This window comes from Petaurus breviceps, unplaced genomic scaffold (genome assembly GCF_028583685.1).
Source record: "Petaurus breviceps papuanus isolate PSGF00001 unplaced genomic scaffold, PetGlider_PUasm1.0 208, whole genome shotgun sequence".
Classification (NCBI taxonomy): domain Eukaryota; kingdom Metazoa; phylum Chordata; class Mammalia; order Diprotodontia; family Petauridae; genus Petaurus; species Petaurus breviceps.
This window is the reverse complement of record NW_027185852.1, coordinates 16600936-16617010: the sequence shown is the minus strand read 5'-3', so window position 1 is coordinate 16617010 and position 16075 is coordinate 16600936. Positions and strand designations below refer to the sequence as shown.

General features: G+C 38.6%; 1 protein-coding gene and 1 pseudogene across 7 annotated transcripts in view; both read left to right on the top strand.

The window, feature by feature from the left end:
• Positions 1–16075, top strand: part of LOC138165296 (FGGY carbohydrate kinase domain-containing protein-like) — a 545803-nt gene that overhangs the window by 98279 nt on the left and 431449 nt on the right. The window lies entirely within an intron of this gene.
• Positions 2309–14549, top strand: LOC138165123 (uncharacterized; annotated as a pseudogene).

The window sequence follows — 16075 nt, the reverse complement described above, 5'->3', positions numbered from 1 at the left end:
ATATAAATATATAAACATTTGATTTCAAAACTTTGAATTCCAGATTCATTCCCTTCCTCCCTTGTCACCCACCCTTACTGGGAACATAAGCAATTCAGTATAGGTTGTACATGTGTAACTATGCAAAACATTTCCATAGTGGATATATTGTAAAAGACTGACTATATTACCCTCCCTCCTATCCCACCTCCCACTTATTCTATTCTCTACTGTGATCCTGTCCCTATTCAAAAGTGTGTGCTTCCAACTTCCCTCCCCCCCAGCCTGCCCTCCCTTACACCATCCCCCCTCTCATCCCCTTCCCCCTTACTCTCCTGTAGGGTGAGATACGCTATTTAGTGTGTGTGTGTGTGTGTGTTATTCCCTCCCTGAGCCAAATTCAATGAGAATAAGGTTGACCCATTCCTTTTTTTTTTTGGTATTTGGAGGACAATTGAGGTTGACTTTGACTTGCCCAAGATCACACATCTAGTTTTGTGTGTGTATGTGTTAAGTGTCTGAGGCCGGATTTGAACTCAGGTCCTCCTGACTCCAGGGCCAGTGCTCTACTCACTGTACCACCTAGCTGCCCCTGACCCATTCCCTTTTGCCTTCCTGTTCTTCCCCTCCATTGTAACCATTTTCCCTCGCCTCTTCTATGAAATAATTTACCCCATTCTGTCTCTTCCCGTCTCCGCTCATTATATTCCTCTCTCACCTCTCGATTGCACCTTTTAAATATCATCATTTCTTATTCAGTTGACCCTATGCCCTCTATGTATACCTGTATACATATATACTCACATTCACATATGTATTAATATGCACATATACCCTGCTATATAGACATATATATATGTATGCGCATATATACATTTATATTCCCTTCAACTATCCTCATACTGAGAAAAGTTTCATAAGTTACAATTATCATTTTTCCATGTAGGCATATAAATAGTTCAACTTGAATAAGTTCCTATGATTTCTTTTCCCTGTTTACCTTCTCATGCTTCTCTTGTTTCTTGTATCTGAATGTGAAATTTTCTAATTAACTCTGGTTTTTTCATCAACAATGTTTGAAAGTCCTCTATTCCACTGAATGACCATATTTTCCCTTGAAACATGATTGCTGGATAAGTGATTCTTGGTTTTACTGCTTTGACCTCTGGAATATCATATTCCAAGCCCTTTGATCCCTCAGTGTAGAAGCTTCCAGATCCTGTGTTATCCTGATTGTGTTTCCACAATATTCAAATTGTTTTTTCCTGGTTGCTTGTAATATTTTCTCCTTGATCTGGGAATTCAAGAGCAGGGCTATAATATTCCTAGGAGTTTTCTTTTGGGTATCTTTTTCAGGAGGTTATCGGTGGATTATTTCAACCTCTATTTTGCCCTCTAAAATGGCCATTTTCCTTGAGAATTTCTTGAAGGATGATTTCTAGGTTCTTTTTTTTTTGATCATGGCTTTCTGGTAGTCCAATAATTTTTAAATTATCTCTCCTGGATCTATTTTCCAGGTCAGTGGTTTTCCCAATGAGATATTTCACATTACCTTCTATTTTTTTTTTTAATTTGTTTGGATCTGTTTAATAGTATCTTGATTCTCATAAAGTCACTATATCCAGTTACTCCAATCTAATTCTGAAGGAATGATTATCTTCAGTGAGCTTTTGAGATTCTTTTTTCCATCTGGCAAATTCGGCTTTTTAAGGCATTCTTCTCCTCATTGGCTTTTTGAGCCTCTTTTGCCCTTTGAGTTAGCTTTTTTTTTTTAAGGTGTTATTTTCTTAAGTCATGTTGTTGAATCTTATTTCATAATATTTTTGAATATTTCTCATTTCTCTTCCCAATTTTTCCTCCACTTCTCTTATTTGGTTTTCAAAATCCTTCTTAAGGTCCTCTATGCCCTGTAACCAGCTCGTATTTTTCTTGGAAGTTCCTGGTGGAGGTGTAACTTCATTGTCTACCTCCTGTTCCACACTTTGATCCTTTTTGTCCTCAAAATAGCAGTATAAATTTGGGTTGCTGTGCTTGCTTTGCTTCCTTTGCTTGCTCATGTTGCCACTCCATTACTTGACTTTATGCTACAGTAGCACTCTGCTACCTGACAGGAGCCTTCATCCCAATCACTGGGGTTTTCTCAGCTGCCAAAGGTATTAGTTGGGTGCCCTCTTTGAAGCCTCCACATGCTATGGCAAGCTGATTGCACACCTGAGGACCTTAACCCTAGAACACAATCCAAATCCAAGCAGGTTAAAGCAAGAGTGATTACCCTTCAGACTTTTTGCTTGTTCCCCTTACAATCTGCAGTCCAGGAGCTGAAGCAGCCATGTGGCTGCAGTTGCACAACCTCTGTGCCTCAGCCGCTTCTTACCCCAGGGGAAAGGCCAACAGCACTCCGGAACTACTGGATCCCAAAGTCCACACTACACTGTCCTCTCACTTTGTCTTTAGCATCTATTTGTTGATAATTCTGAAAAACACCACAGCTTCTGGTGATCTGAAGTCCCTCCATCCATCAGCTGGCTTTGGCCACCATGAGGCTAAGACCTCCAGGTCACGTGGGGCTGGGGTCAGCTCCAAGAGAACTGCACTGGCCACTTCCTGCCAGCCTGCCAGGCACTTCTCAGTGAGAGGTTAGCTGCTCTGTGTCATTTTGTGGGTTCTGTAGCTCCAAAGTTTGTTCAGAGTCATGTTCTACATGAATTGGAGGAGGGGGAAAGCAGAGCCCCATGGAAGTCCTGTTTCTACTCTGCCATCTTGACTCTGCCCCCTGCTTCATTTTCAATGGTGCCTTGTAGCAGGATATAGTTTCCTTCCTTATCTCTTTTAATTAGATCTATTTTTTGCTTTTGCTTTACTTGATATTAGGATTGCTACCCCTGCTCTTTTTTTTTTTACTTACCTGAAGCACAATATAATTTACTCCAGCCTTTTAATTTACCCTGTGTATATCTCCCTGTTTCAAATGTGTTTCTTGTAAACAGCATATTGTAGGATTTTGGTTTATAATCCATTCTGCTATCTGCCTCCATTTTATGGGAGAGTTCACCCCATTAACATTCACAGTTATGTTTACTATCTGTGTCTTTCCCTCCATACTATTCCCTCCCCTGTTTATGCTTTTATTTCTCCCTCCTCCTCCTTAAGAGTTTTACTTTTGATGACTGCCTCTCTCAGTATTCCCTGCATATTAATCCCCCCTCCCTTTTTTTATCCTTCCCCCTTACTACTTCTTCCTTCCCTTCTAACCCCTCCCCCCTTTTCTTACCCCTTCCCTCTCCTACTGCCTATAGGGTACTATACTTAATGTAGTATGTTATTTCCTCCTTGAACCAAGATTAATGAGAAGAAATCTTATACAGTGCTCCTCTCCCTCCCCTCTTTCTCTCTATTATGATAAGTTTTATATCTCTTCACTGATTATGTTATTCCCACCTTACACCAAAACCAATGAGGGCAAAGCTCAAATAATGTTCATCTCTGTCCCTTCTTTCCCTCTAATATAATATGTTTTTATACCTCTTCATGTGGCATAATTTACCCTTTTCTTCTTCCTCCTTTCCTCTTCTGCCCTTATGGTCCCTTTGCACATCTTAATAAGGTTTTTTTTTATTATAATTTTAGTTGATTTATACCCATAGCCTCTATTTTTCTATATCTCTTTTAAATGTCACAATAAGTATACAATTCTCAATATTGACAGGTATCAGCTTCCCATATAGGGATGTAAACAGTTTACTCTTATTAAAAAACAAGTTGTGTGTTTGTGTGTGTGTTATTCCAGTTTACCTTTCTATGTCTCTCTCAAGTCATGTTGTTGAATCTTATTTCATAATATTTTTGAATATTTCTACCTCCTGTTCCACACTTTGATCCTTTTTGTCCCCAAAATAGCAGTGTAAATTTCGGTTGCTGTGCTTGCTTTGCTTCCTTTGCTTGCTCATGTTGCCACTTTTTTTCCAGACTGTATTTGGAGATCAAATTTTCCATTGAGCTTTGGCTTTTTCATCAGGAAGGTCTGGAAGTCCATTATTTCATTGAATGGTCATCTCCTTGCTGCAAAGATTATGTTTAGCTTTGCCAGATAGCTGATCCTTGGTTGTAGCCTGAGCTCTTTTGCATTACAAAATATCACATTCCAGTTCCTCTGATCTTTCAATGTAGAAGCTGCTACATCCTCTATGATCCTGACTGTAATTGCATGATATTTGAATTGTTTCTTTCTGGATGCTTGCAGTATTTTCTCCTTTACTTGATAGTTCTGGAATTTGTCTACAACATTTCTTGGAGTTTTCAATTTGGAATCTCTTTCAGAAGATGTCTGGTGGATTCTTTCAAAAACTATTTTACCCTCTGTTTCTAGGATCTCAGAGCAGTTTTCCTTGATGATTTCTTGGAAGATGTTGTCCAGGCTCTTTGATTCATTGTGACTTTCTTGTAGACTAATAATTCTTATATTATCTCTCTTAGATCTGTTCTCCAGGTTAGTTATTTTTCCATTGAGACATTTTCTAATTTTTTTTCTAACTCTTCATTCTTAAAGTTTTGTTTAACTGATTCTTGATGCCTCATATAGTCATTAGCTTTGATTTGATTGATTTTAATTTTTAGTGAATTATTTTCCTCAGTTAACTTTTGAAGCTCCTTTTCCATATGTTCAGATTTCATTTTTAGGGATTTATTTTCTCCAGTTAGATTTTGAACCTCTTTTTTCCATTTCACACATTTAACTTTTTAAGGAGCTGTTTTCTTCAGTGAAATATTTTCCTATTTTCACAATTGTAATTTTAAAAGAATTGGCCAATTTATCTTCTACCTCTCTAATTTGGTTTTTAAAGTCCTTCTTGAGCTCTTCCAAGAATGCTTTCTGTTATTGAGACCAGTTCATATTCTCTGTTGAGGCTTCAGCTGTGGGTATAGAGTCAATGCTGTCTCCTTCTGAATTTGGTTCTTCAGGATCTCAATAATAGGATTCTAAAGTCTTTGTCTTTGCAATCTGTTTTATCCCATTTTGAGGCAAAGCCTTAGCCACACCCTTTCTCTAGGACTCCTAAGCCTTCAGTTGGTCCCACCATTTTAGGATTTTACTCTGGGGCAATATTCTCTGGGTTTTTTAGGGTCAAGGGGGTATTAGAACAGCTGGGGTTTACTCCACCATCTTCATCCCTGGAAGTTCAGGTAGGTGATTTTTTTCCAGACTGTGGGTTGATAGCCCCAGGAGTAGCTGCTATCACTGGTGTGCACCCTGTGTTATTCTCTTACCCAGCTCTGACAGATCCCCAGTCCTGTGGTGATAGGACTGGGATTTGCCCCTATGGTTGGTGAATTAGCTTGCTCAGACTCGCTTCATCTAGGTCTGCCTCCACACCCATCTGTTGTTTTTATCTTTAATGAAATTATTGATTTTTTTCTATAATGCATTTGTTGACGCAAGCGTTCTTTAGGATTCAACTATTATATTCCAAATAATGTTTAATTTTTGCTTGAAAGACACTTTATTAAATGTAATTTTATTACCTTTTAGTTGGCAAAAGCAATTTTTAATATTTCAGGTTTCGGCATTTCTTTGTGAGATTTTGGCCAATTTTTGTGAATACTCTGTTCATAGCTGAGAAATAGCTATACTCCTTTCCATTCTGACTCCATGTTCTCTAGTTGTCTAGAATTTCCAACTTTTCTAAAATTCTATTCAGTTCCTTAACTGAATAAATCGATGCTCACAGACTCCTCCCCACCTTGGATCAGTGTCACCAACATATGGTGGGTGATGGGGCTGTTTGAAGGCCTCTTTTGCTGAAACTTGTTCTTGTGCCTTGTCTTGGTCTTATCTCAAAGTGTGGGCACTGGAATGCTCTCCAGGAAAGTCATTTGGTCCTGACCAGATCCCCTCCCACATTCTGTAGATGTCTCTATTGGTATCCCTAATATGTCCTTAACTGGAAGAATCACTTCATGTGACTCCTTGGTTTTCTTGATCATAATTCAGTTAGGTAGATTTTCTAGATCTTGGTCAAGGAGGCATAGGGAGAGAACAATACTTTAATACTTCCACTCCAACATCTCAGATGCACTTCAAATGCCTAGTCCTCATTCCTTCTAGAGTAATTCAGACAATATCCTCAATTTCAGGAGTCCAGAGTAGCCTAATGCCTTGCTCCACTGGTCACTGGTGGGGAGGGGACCTACTTTTAGTTCCAAGTCACTTCTCTGTCTGAAAACTTTACACAAATTTGAAACCCGAGTAACTTTGGGACTTTAATCTGAGAACATATCTTGCTGCTTGTTCTACTTATCACACTGCTAATTGAATTAAGGACAATAAGGTCTGTGCACCTAGACTCTTTATCTACTAACAGCCCAGCTCGGTGGTATAGTAGATAGAGTTCTAGACCTGGAGTTAAGAAGACCTAAGTTCAAATTCATCTTGTGACACCTACTAGCCATGAGTCCTTGGGCAAGTCAACCTTTGTGTACCTCAGTTTACTAACTGTAAAATGGCAATAAAAATAGCACCTTCTTCTCAGGATCATTGGGACAATCAAATGAGACAATATTTGTAAAATGCATAGTGCAGAGTAGACACTTAGCAAATATTTGTTTCCTTACTTCCTGTGTGCCCCCTGTGTGTCAATGCCACACTTCAGAGACATCTCCTTCCCCTTTCTCATTGTACCTGGAAAACACAGTGCTCAGCCTATACTAAGAGCTTATTGATGATTTATTTCCAACCTTGAAAGATCTCAGATTTACACAAATATAAGTAATTTTCTTAACAGGCTCAACCATATGATTACAGAGGCAATAGCCACTGGGAAGGCAGAGGACTACTGATAACCTTGCTTTTCTCTGATGTTTTAAGGTTTAAAATTAAGATTTCTTCCTTTTTAAGGCAGATAATATAAGTTTTTCTATCAACATTTTAAATCTGAGAAGAAAAAAAAAACTGAGGCTCATTGAATTAAGTGACTTGCTTAGACTTCAAGAAGTTGAAATGCCAGAACTTAAACTAAAAGCTTGGTTTCCTCATGGGGTATGACAAAAGGAGGAAGATAGGGAATACCATGACCAGGAAGGTGAGAACCCTGTAATTCATGCCCTGAAAACATCCATTTAAGAAGCAGACAATGAAGCCAAAAGGACACTGGCTTAGGAATCAGAGAACCTGGGCTGGAATCTCAGATCTAGCACCTACCTCCTATGCAAACTGTAGTAAATCATGAAACTCTACTATGCCCCAGTTTCCCCAGATCTACAGAGAATTTGTGATTTTGGCCAATTTCAAAGGCCCCATTCAGTATACAAGTTTATAACCTCATGAATTCAGAGCTTTCACTTTTTAGAAGAGAAGATGGGCCATACAAGTGTCTTCAAATATTTTATGTCTCTCAACAACCTGAGGCATTGCAACCTTTGCATGATGAAGAATTTGTATCTAAGAGACCAAGAAAGACAAACCAGATACTCTCGGTCCAAATCCCCCAATGAAAAAGCAGTAAAATGAATTTTATGATAAAGGAGAAATACATAATTGATTAAAATTATCAGTATAGATAGTGGTTGTGGTAACACCATCTAAAGACAATGCTTTTTTTTCCCAATTAATATTCAGAACACAAGCCCTGAATAAAATGTTTCACATAACTGACACATTAACCCATTCTGTCAAGTGTTTATTTCCTGCCCTAAATATCCTGTCTCTGAGTTAAGATTTTCCTGAACTTGCCTTCAATGTGGGCTTTCTCTTTGTAATAAATTTGGAGCTCTCTTCTCTACTGCAAAGCCTTTCTCATGTTCACAATTGCCAAGTGATGTCTGCCTTGAGTATAAACACAAATGAGATTTCTTCCATTGTCTATAAAAATGTGAGTGCTGGCTGGATCTGCCACATTCACCACAAGACAAGGATTTTCTCCTTAGTGGAATCTTACAAAAGTTCAGCAACATTCTTTGAATGAAGCGTTTGCCACACTATCTTCATTGACAATGATTCACCAGTGTGAATCATCTGATAATTAGTGACATGAGCTTGCAAGTCAAACCATGACACTAATCCCATTTCTAGACTTTCCCCTCCAGTGGTGGGTTTTATGATGAAGAAAAAAAAACACAAAAACTGAAAAAACTTGTCGGACATATAAATTCTTTATCACCATATTTACAGAATTTCTCCCCTGTGTATACCCTCTGAACCCCAATCTTATGGTTTCATGAATTCTCTTCCAAATGATCACCACAATGGTTTTGGACTTCTAGTTTTGGACTTCTATTTGCACTATGATGCTCAGACTGGATTGATTTCTGAATTATTTGTCACACTAATCACATTTACAGTTCCTCTGTGGACGTTTTTATGACTACTCAAACTTACTTCAGATTTATATGCTGATCCACACTGATCACATTTGTAGGATATCTTCTCTTGTATAGATCCCTCTGATGTGTGGTGAGAGAATCACTTCTCTAAAATGCGTTTCCACAGCAATTACATATAAAGAGTTTCTCTCCTTTGTGTATATTTTGATGAGTATCTACTTACCTTCTTAAATCTTTCATACTCTCTTGATGAATTGGTGGTGTGGACAGGTGGGGAGGATGCATCTGACCATGCTAAAAGAGAAAGTAGACACCAATTAATTATTACAGTGATTGTGGAATTCTAAGGCCGATGGCGATTGTGTCCAAGTTCTTCTCCTTCACTTACTTGTCCATCCAATTCTTTCTTCTACCCCTTGTCTCCCCTCCCCAGTTACACTTTTTGCTTGAGATAAAAAAAATCAAAACATATTAACATTGGGCGGCTAGGTGGTGCAGTGTGTAAAGCACTGGCCCCTGGAGTCAGGAGGACCTGAGTTCGATTGCAGCCTAAGACACAACACCCACACAAAAATAAACTAGCCATGTAACGTTGGGCAAGTTACTTAACCCCAATTGCCCTCCAAAAGGCAAAAAAATAAAAAAGCATATTACCATTGCTGCTGAGGAGTGTGTGCATGTATCTGTGTGTGTGTGAGAGAGAGAGAAATTTAATGATTTAATTGTCCTATAGATTAACTCATTATCCTTAGTACTGTCTAGTCCAATATTCCCTTCTCTAAGTTCCTTAAAGACAGTGACTGCTTTAGCATGTTCAACCATTAGTATAGTGCCTGGCCTAGAGAAGATTTCATGTCTTCACCTATTATATCTATGATTCCATTCTTGAGGGAATTACTGGAATGGAAACCCTAAATACAGAATGATGCTTTATAATTTTAAGTCCTTTTTATAAATGTTGTGTTTACAATTTTTGTTACCTGAAGAACCTAAGTCTTCCCTTCTCTTCACTGTGCCACATTGCCTCTTAACTAAAAAAAAAGAAAATGCAGATAGATATTTATCTAACACATAGCTAGATAAGTATAAGTGAAACCAATTGTTCACAGAATATCCAGAGGACAAGAATATATCCATCATGAACCAAAGGCTCACTCTCTTCTCAAGCTGCTATGTCTGCTTTATGAGCCCTGCTGTCTTTTAAAGACCCCTTCTGCTTCATGCTGGTAAGATATTAAGTCATCCTCCAGTTTTTCAGAATCCTTTTTCTCTCATATTCCTTTGGGAGATGGTTGCCTGAATTGCCCAATACATCAAGCAGAGACAGATTAGGGCAAGGCTTCTTCACCTGGGGGCTGTACATTGGTTTGATTAATATTCTAACAACCATGTTTTCATCAAATTAATTTCCTTTTTAATCCTATTTTACTTTAAAATTTAAAATCTTTATTCTGAGAAGAGGTACATAGATACCATACCGCCCAAGAATTCCATGACAGAATTTTTTTAAGAAGCTCTAGGTTAAGGGTTAAGTTGACATGAGGAGGGAGAAGAAACAAATGATCCTAGCTCCCCATTATCCCCTCCCCATAATCTTGATGTGATGTGCTTTCTATACCTAAAAAGCCAAGAAAAAGCCACAAGAAGTGAGCTCAAAGAAGCTTAGAGAGACAGAAAGGTCTGATATAGGGAGAGAGAAAACAAACTGTCTCAGTAGGCTTTCTCAAAGGGAAGTAGTTTCTCTCACATTTGAGAACTTCAGTCAGACTAGATAACCACTCACGGTGGAGAACACATATCTACCGAAATTGAAATTGAGAAAGTCTCTGAGAAACCAAGAGGAAAAAGGCCTTTTGGAATTTACCACTAGCAATGAAAAAGCAGCCCCAGAGATTTGACTGTTTAAAGGGAAATTTGTGTTGATTTGAGTGACCTCCACAGACAATGTTTGAAGTCATGGATTTTCAATATCAAATATTCATATTCTAAGTATGATCTTTGGATTAAAGATTTCTCACATCTTACACATTTTACCAGTTTTCCCAAGTGTTGATTTTCTCCCCACAAATATCCGGTTTCAATGCTAAGATTCTCCATGACTTGTCTTCAGTGTTAGACTTCTCCAGTTTAACTTTTCTAATGAATTTGGAGGTCTTCTCTCCAAGGTAAAGCTTTGGTTAGAGTCTTGTGTACTTTCTGATATCTACCAAAATACCCATAAAAACACAAGTGCCAGCTGGTTCTGCCACATTCCCCCCCCCCCCCCCCACACACACACATACAGACATGGTTTTTCTCCTGAATGGACTCTTATGACTGTTCAGGGCTGATACATTTCATTTCGTTGAGAGTGTTTTTCCCTGATGTGGCTCTTCTGGTGACTGAGATGAACTTTCATTCTTTCTTTCACTCATCATGTTTCTGGGCCTCCTTTGCTGTGGTGGGTTTTAGAGGACACATTAAAAACTTGTTTGATCTTTAAATTCTTTATTACACTCATCACATTTGCCAGGTTTCTCTCCTATATTCATGCTTTCAATCTTAGAAAGCTTTCGTTGGCTCATGAATTCTCAATTATATTGATTACCTTTACAGGTTTTCTCCCCTGAGGTAACACTCAGATATTCAGACAAACTGAGAATATCAGAAAATTTTCCACATTGATTGTGTATATGTACATACTGTACATATAATATGTATGTACACACATATTGTCTCCTTCCTCCATGCTCCCTTTGATGCCTGTGGAAATTTGAAAGAAATGCATTTTCTCTTCCACATTGATCATTATTGTTCTATTTCCCCCCACACAGATCCTGTGATGATCAATGAGCCGACCTCTGTTGAATTGATATGGTCTCTCCCCTGCATGGATCCTATTATGCATAATAAGTTGCTCATTCTTGAGAAACCTTTGCCACCCTGATATCATTTATCTGGTTTCTCCTTGGTGTAGACTTAAATATCAAGACAAATATTGGAAATTTATATTCTTTTCCACAATGTTCACATATATATAGACTTCATCTACCCTGTGAACTATCTTATGGCAATATAAACTTGATCAATCTGTAAGTTCTTGTCTACACTGTTCACTTTCATAATAGTTTTCCTTGTGTGCAATTTTTTATGGCAAGTGGAATAGGATTGATTAATTCTTTTCTACAGTCATCACATTTAAAAGGTTTCTCTGATTATGAATCCTAAAATGCCTTGTTAGTTTATCTCTAAAAACAAATCCTTTTCCTACACACATTACCTAGATATAGTCTTTCTCCTAAATGCCTTATAATATGGTTGCTAAGATAACCTTTCTCTAAAGAGCTTTTGCCAAATTTGTTACATTTATATAGTTGATCTCTTCCATGTTCTCTTTTATAAAAGGACAAACTTGAGGAAAATCCATATTCTTTTTCACATTTTTGACATTTGTGCCATCTTTCCCCTTTGTGTGCTTCTTGATGACTACTGATCACTCTTCCACATAGAACAAATTTCTCTCCTGTATGTATTCCAGGATATTCCTTAAGTTAATTTCTTAACTGATCAGAGACACAGGATTTCTTTCATGTGTGGCTTCTTTCATGAACCATTTGTTTGGATTTGTGAAAGAGAAAGTTGGCACACTCCTTACAATCATGTGTTCTTTCCTGTCTATGAGTTCTCTGATGAGCAATGAATTTTTTTCTAAATGAAATCTTGTCCACAGTAACATTTGTAGTGTTTCTTTCCTGTGTCACTCCCCAAGACTCATGCCACAGTCAAAGATGTTTCCTTTACAGTGTCCCAAGTGGGATGAATTTCTAAATCTGGCCAAAGTCCACACTATTGGTGTTCTAGATCATTGGGAACTTAGCCTAGACAAGTCACCCTATAGGTTTTCATTGCTGGCAATGTAAAGGTCCCTCCTCTGTGGACTTGCTCTGGGTCAGGTCCTGTTGATCACGTGACTAGGATCTTCCCCCTAAACCTTTTGTTTTGCAGACAGTTAAAGTTTCACTATTCTCCAGGATTTTCACCATTGGATGTACTAACTCACACAATCTTTCATCAAAATTGACCAGACAGGTCTAATTCTAGACCCCTGAAGAGTCAAATGTCCTTTTTAGAAATTTCAAGCTACCCCATTTACAGACCAGGTAGTGGAGATTTAATAAATCAATCCCCATTTAGGCAAAAAATCTTGTTGAGTGATGTGCTCTGGAATTTAGAATGGAAGAAGGGCGACAAGGGACTCTTTTGTTGCAAAGAAGTTACCAGGGTTTAGTAGGATGACTAGCATGAAGAACATATTGAATATTTTTACATATAGCCATTACTTAAGTTATTCACCCTCTGTACATGTGATTCCATTAGGAAGTGAATATTCCAAAAGAAAAAGTGAATATTCGTGGTGTGATGGAGATCTGAAACACCTGTGCACTTTACAGACTGAAAGAGTTACCTACAGCTCTTGATGAAGGTCAGTAAGTCACTTGGTGTCACAGATTGGACCCTTGTTGGTCCCTCGTCACTCTCTATGTCACTGCTTCTAACGATCTTCTTGGTAGAAATTTTGGGAACTCCACCATGCAAGCTGCAACTCAGCCCCCAGATATCCACTCATTCCCTTTCGTCCTCATCCTTCCTTGATGACTTACTTCGTGGGTGGGCAGGTGGGCAGTATGAACCTGGGAGTAAGCTAAAAGATTAATCATGACCAACATGTTACAGTGATTGTGAAATGCCAACCCCCTGGTAATTTACCCTATTATTTTGCTGTACCTAACTTGTCCATCAAATTCTTTTGCTCCCAGTTCCACCTACCCCCTTTCTACTTCTTAGTCTAGGTACAGGAATCAAAACATAGTGCTATTACAACTGGAAAAGGGTCAAGAGGTCATGAAATGAATTTCTCTTTGCATCCCTGGTACTTCCTAGTTCAAAACTCCTTTCTCTGAATCCTACACCCTATTGGAATGTAAACTCCTTAGTACAAGGACTCTGTTTTTTCTATGCTTATTCCTGAGCACAGCATCTAGCCTAACGTAAAACCTTAATAAGGACTTTTTCCTTAACCCCTTGTAACTACAATTTCAAAATTTGGGGAAATTTCTAGGATGGAACCCCTTCCACTGAGGGAGATTTTTAAGACCATTTTCCACTTATCTTACCTTGAGATCCCAACTTTGTCCATCATTGCACTAATCTACATTGCCCCTGAAATAAAAAAAAAAAGATAGATGGATGTTTGTCTAAGATATGACTATTATTTTAAGTCCAATCATTTACTGAGAAAGAATCTCAAGATACCAAATCCATCCATTAAATTCACGATGAGCCAAAGACTGACCCTTATCTTGAGCTGGTTCCTTGTATGTCTTGCTGTCTTTTTCAGACAAATTTTACTTCCTGCTAGAAAGATATTGGAACAGCAAACCAGAGGCTCCAGTCCCGCCAGCCCCAGAGCTTCCAGGCCACCCTGCCCCATGCCCTGAGTCCCTCAGTCCCCATATTCAGCCTCAACTCCCTGAAAGTGATGAAGAGGCAAATCCAGAAGCCAGAAAAGGCAGCTGATGACAGTGAGAGGAAGAAAAGTGATTGAGAACTGCTAAATTTAGGATGAAGAGAAAATGGATGTTCAGGAGATGCAGTTGAAAGGAAGCCAAGCATATCTCAGAGAAGGCTGATGGCAAATATGAGGATGGAGCCAGTAAACTGGTCATCCTCGAGAGTAAGATGGAGTGAGAAAGTGAAAGAGGGTGCTGAGATGTCAGAGCTTAAATGTGGCCATCTGGAAGAGGAACCGAAGAATTTCACCAACAACCTGGAATCCTCGGAGGCTGCAGCTGAGAAGTATTCTGAAAAAGGAAAAGTAGGAAGAAGAAATCAAGCTTCTGTCTGACAAAGAGCCTGAGACCCGGGGGCTGAGTTTGCAGAGCAAACCATTGCAAAGCTGGAAAAGATCATTCATGATCTGGAAGAAAAACTTGCCCAGGCCAAAGAAAATGTGGGCTTACATCAGATACTGGATCAGATAGTCAAGAACTCAACTATACAGGAATCAAAAAGAAACAATTTTGTTTGCCAGAAACTCAAGAACTCCATGTTGTTCCCTTCCCTCATAAGAAGTTTCTTCTATTATTGCATCTTTTATTTACTGGAAACTCCGATCAGATTATGAATGCCTGACCAACAGTTGTTATCGGAGAGACTTTGGGCACTAGTTACATCTAGTTGCTGCTTTCAAACAGCACACTATAGCTTCTAGTTGGCTTCCTTTTTTAATCCTTTAAATGCATTATTTTTTTTCCCCTTATGCAGGCAGAGTATTTAACATGGGCCCAAATCTCCAATATTGAGGCCATTCTGTTACACTCTAGACAATAGCAGGGAACCCAACTGAGCTATTGGATCGTGCTGGGTTGATGTAAGAACACAAGCATTCCATGTCACCCTGAGCTTTTTTACAGAAGGGCAGGGACCATCTCATAAAATGGGTGGGAACTTTCCAGTCAGAGTGAAAAGGTTGTTTTAGGAAGTCATAAACCAAAAAGAATGGCCTAATTATTGTGGCCCTTCCCCCCACTCCACACTGCAGGGCAGACATCCTCTGAGCAGTCCCCCAGAAAATACTTTTAAAAGATAATCAACATCTAGATTTTTTTTTTTCTGGATGAATACTTGAAGTTCTGTTTTTGTGTTGGTCCAAATATAAATTGCTTGTATAAAAACCCAAATGTGGCCTACCATTGATGTTACTTTCACTGTTTACCTAGACTTTTTTTTACCTTTAAAAGAGATCTCATTTTAGGATTTTAGGTGAGATCAGGCTATATTTGGACCAGTATAGCACTCTACCAACTTTGCTCACGTAGATGTTGACTTCCGCAAAGCAAATGAAAGTCTTTCTCGTTCCAAACAAGGAATGATTTGCAACGTTTGTTCTGCCCATGATGTCTGTTCTGTTCCCTGATTCTGTATGGTTGAGAATCAGTAACAAAGTCAGTCAGCAATTGACTTGAAATGAATATGGTGGCCTGTCTGCGCAATGGTCATAGCAAGGTGGTGCTTCCCATCATTGATGCTGGCCCTTTTCCATACCACTCTGAATCCATGAATCTGTAAGCTAGAAATATAAGATTAAGCATGTCTCACTGTCACTAAAGGAGCAATAAAATTCAACTGGTCTTGATTTTATTTTAGATTGCCATAGTGTGGCAAATGTAATATTGTGTTTCTTCCATTTCTGAGAGATTTTAATCCCTATTTTTGGAAGCAACTTAATAAAGACCACAAACCTTCTGATTTAACTGTATTCAGATAATCAGATAGTGTCTACTTGCTGTTTCTAAATGGTTTCCTTGTGGACAGCTCAGTGCTAAAACGTTCCTTATTTTTGACATAAACTAAAAAAAGAGATATTGGAGGATTCCTCAACTTTTCATCAGAACCCTTTTAGTCTCTAACTTCTTGAGGTCAGTGTTATTAGGCAGTTAGACAGTTCAGGCAGTAACAGAATAGTGGAAGGCTCTTAGCCTGGGGTCCGGGAACCTGTTTAATGTTCTGATAATTGCATTTCCATCAAATTGCTTTACTTTTTATCCCTGTGCATTTTGTTTTATGCATTTAAAAGCATTATTCTAAAAAGAGTCCTTGATGGAAAAAAAAAAAATTATGGATCCCAAAGCAAGGCTCTTTGGCTTGGTCATTCAATCTTGCAGTAATGCAAAGTTGGGAGGGGCTAGATAACATCATTAGAAGTTGATAGACTAAGAGGTGCATGTAAGTTATAGGCCAG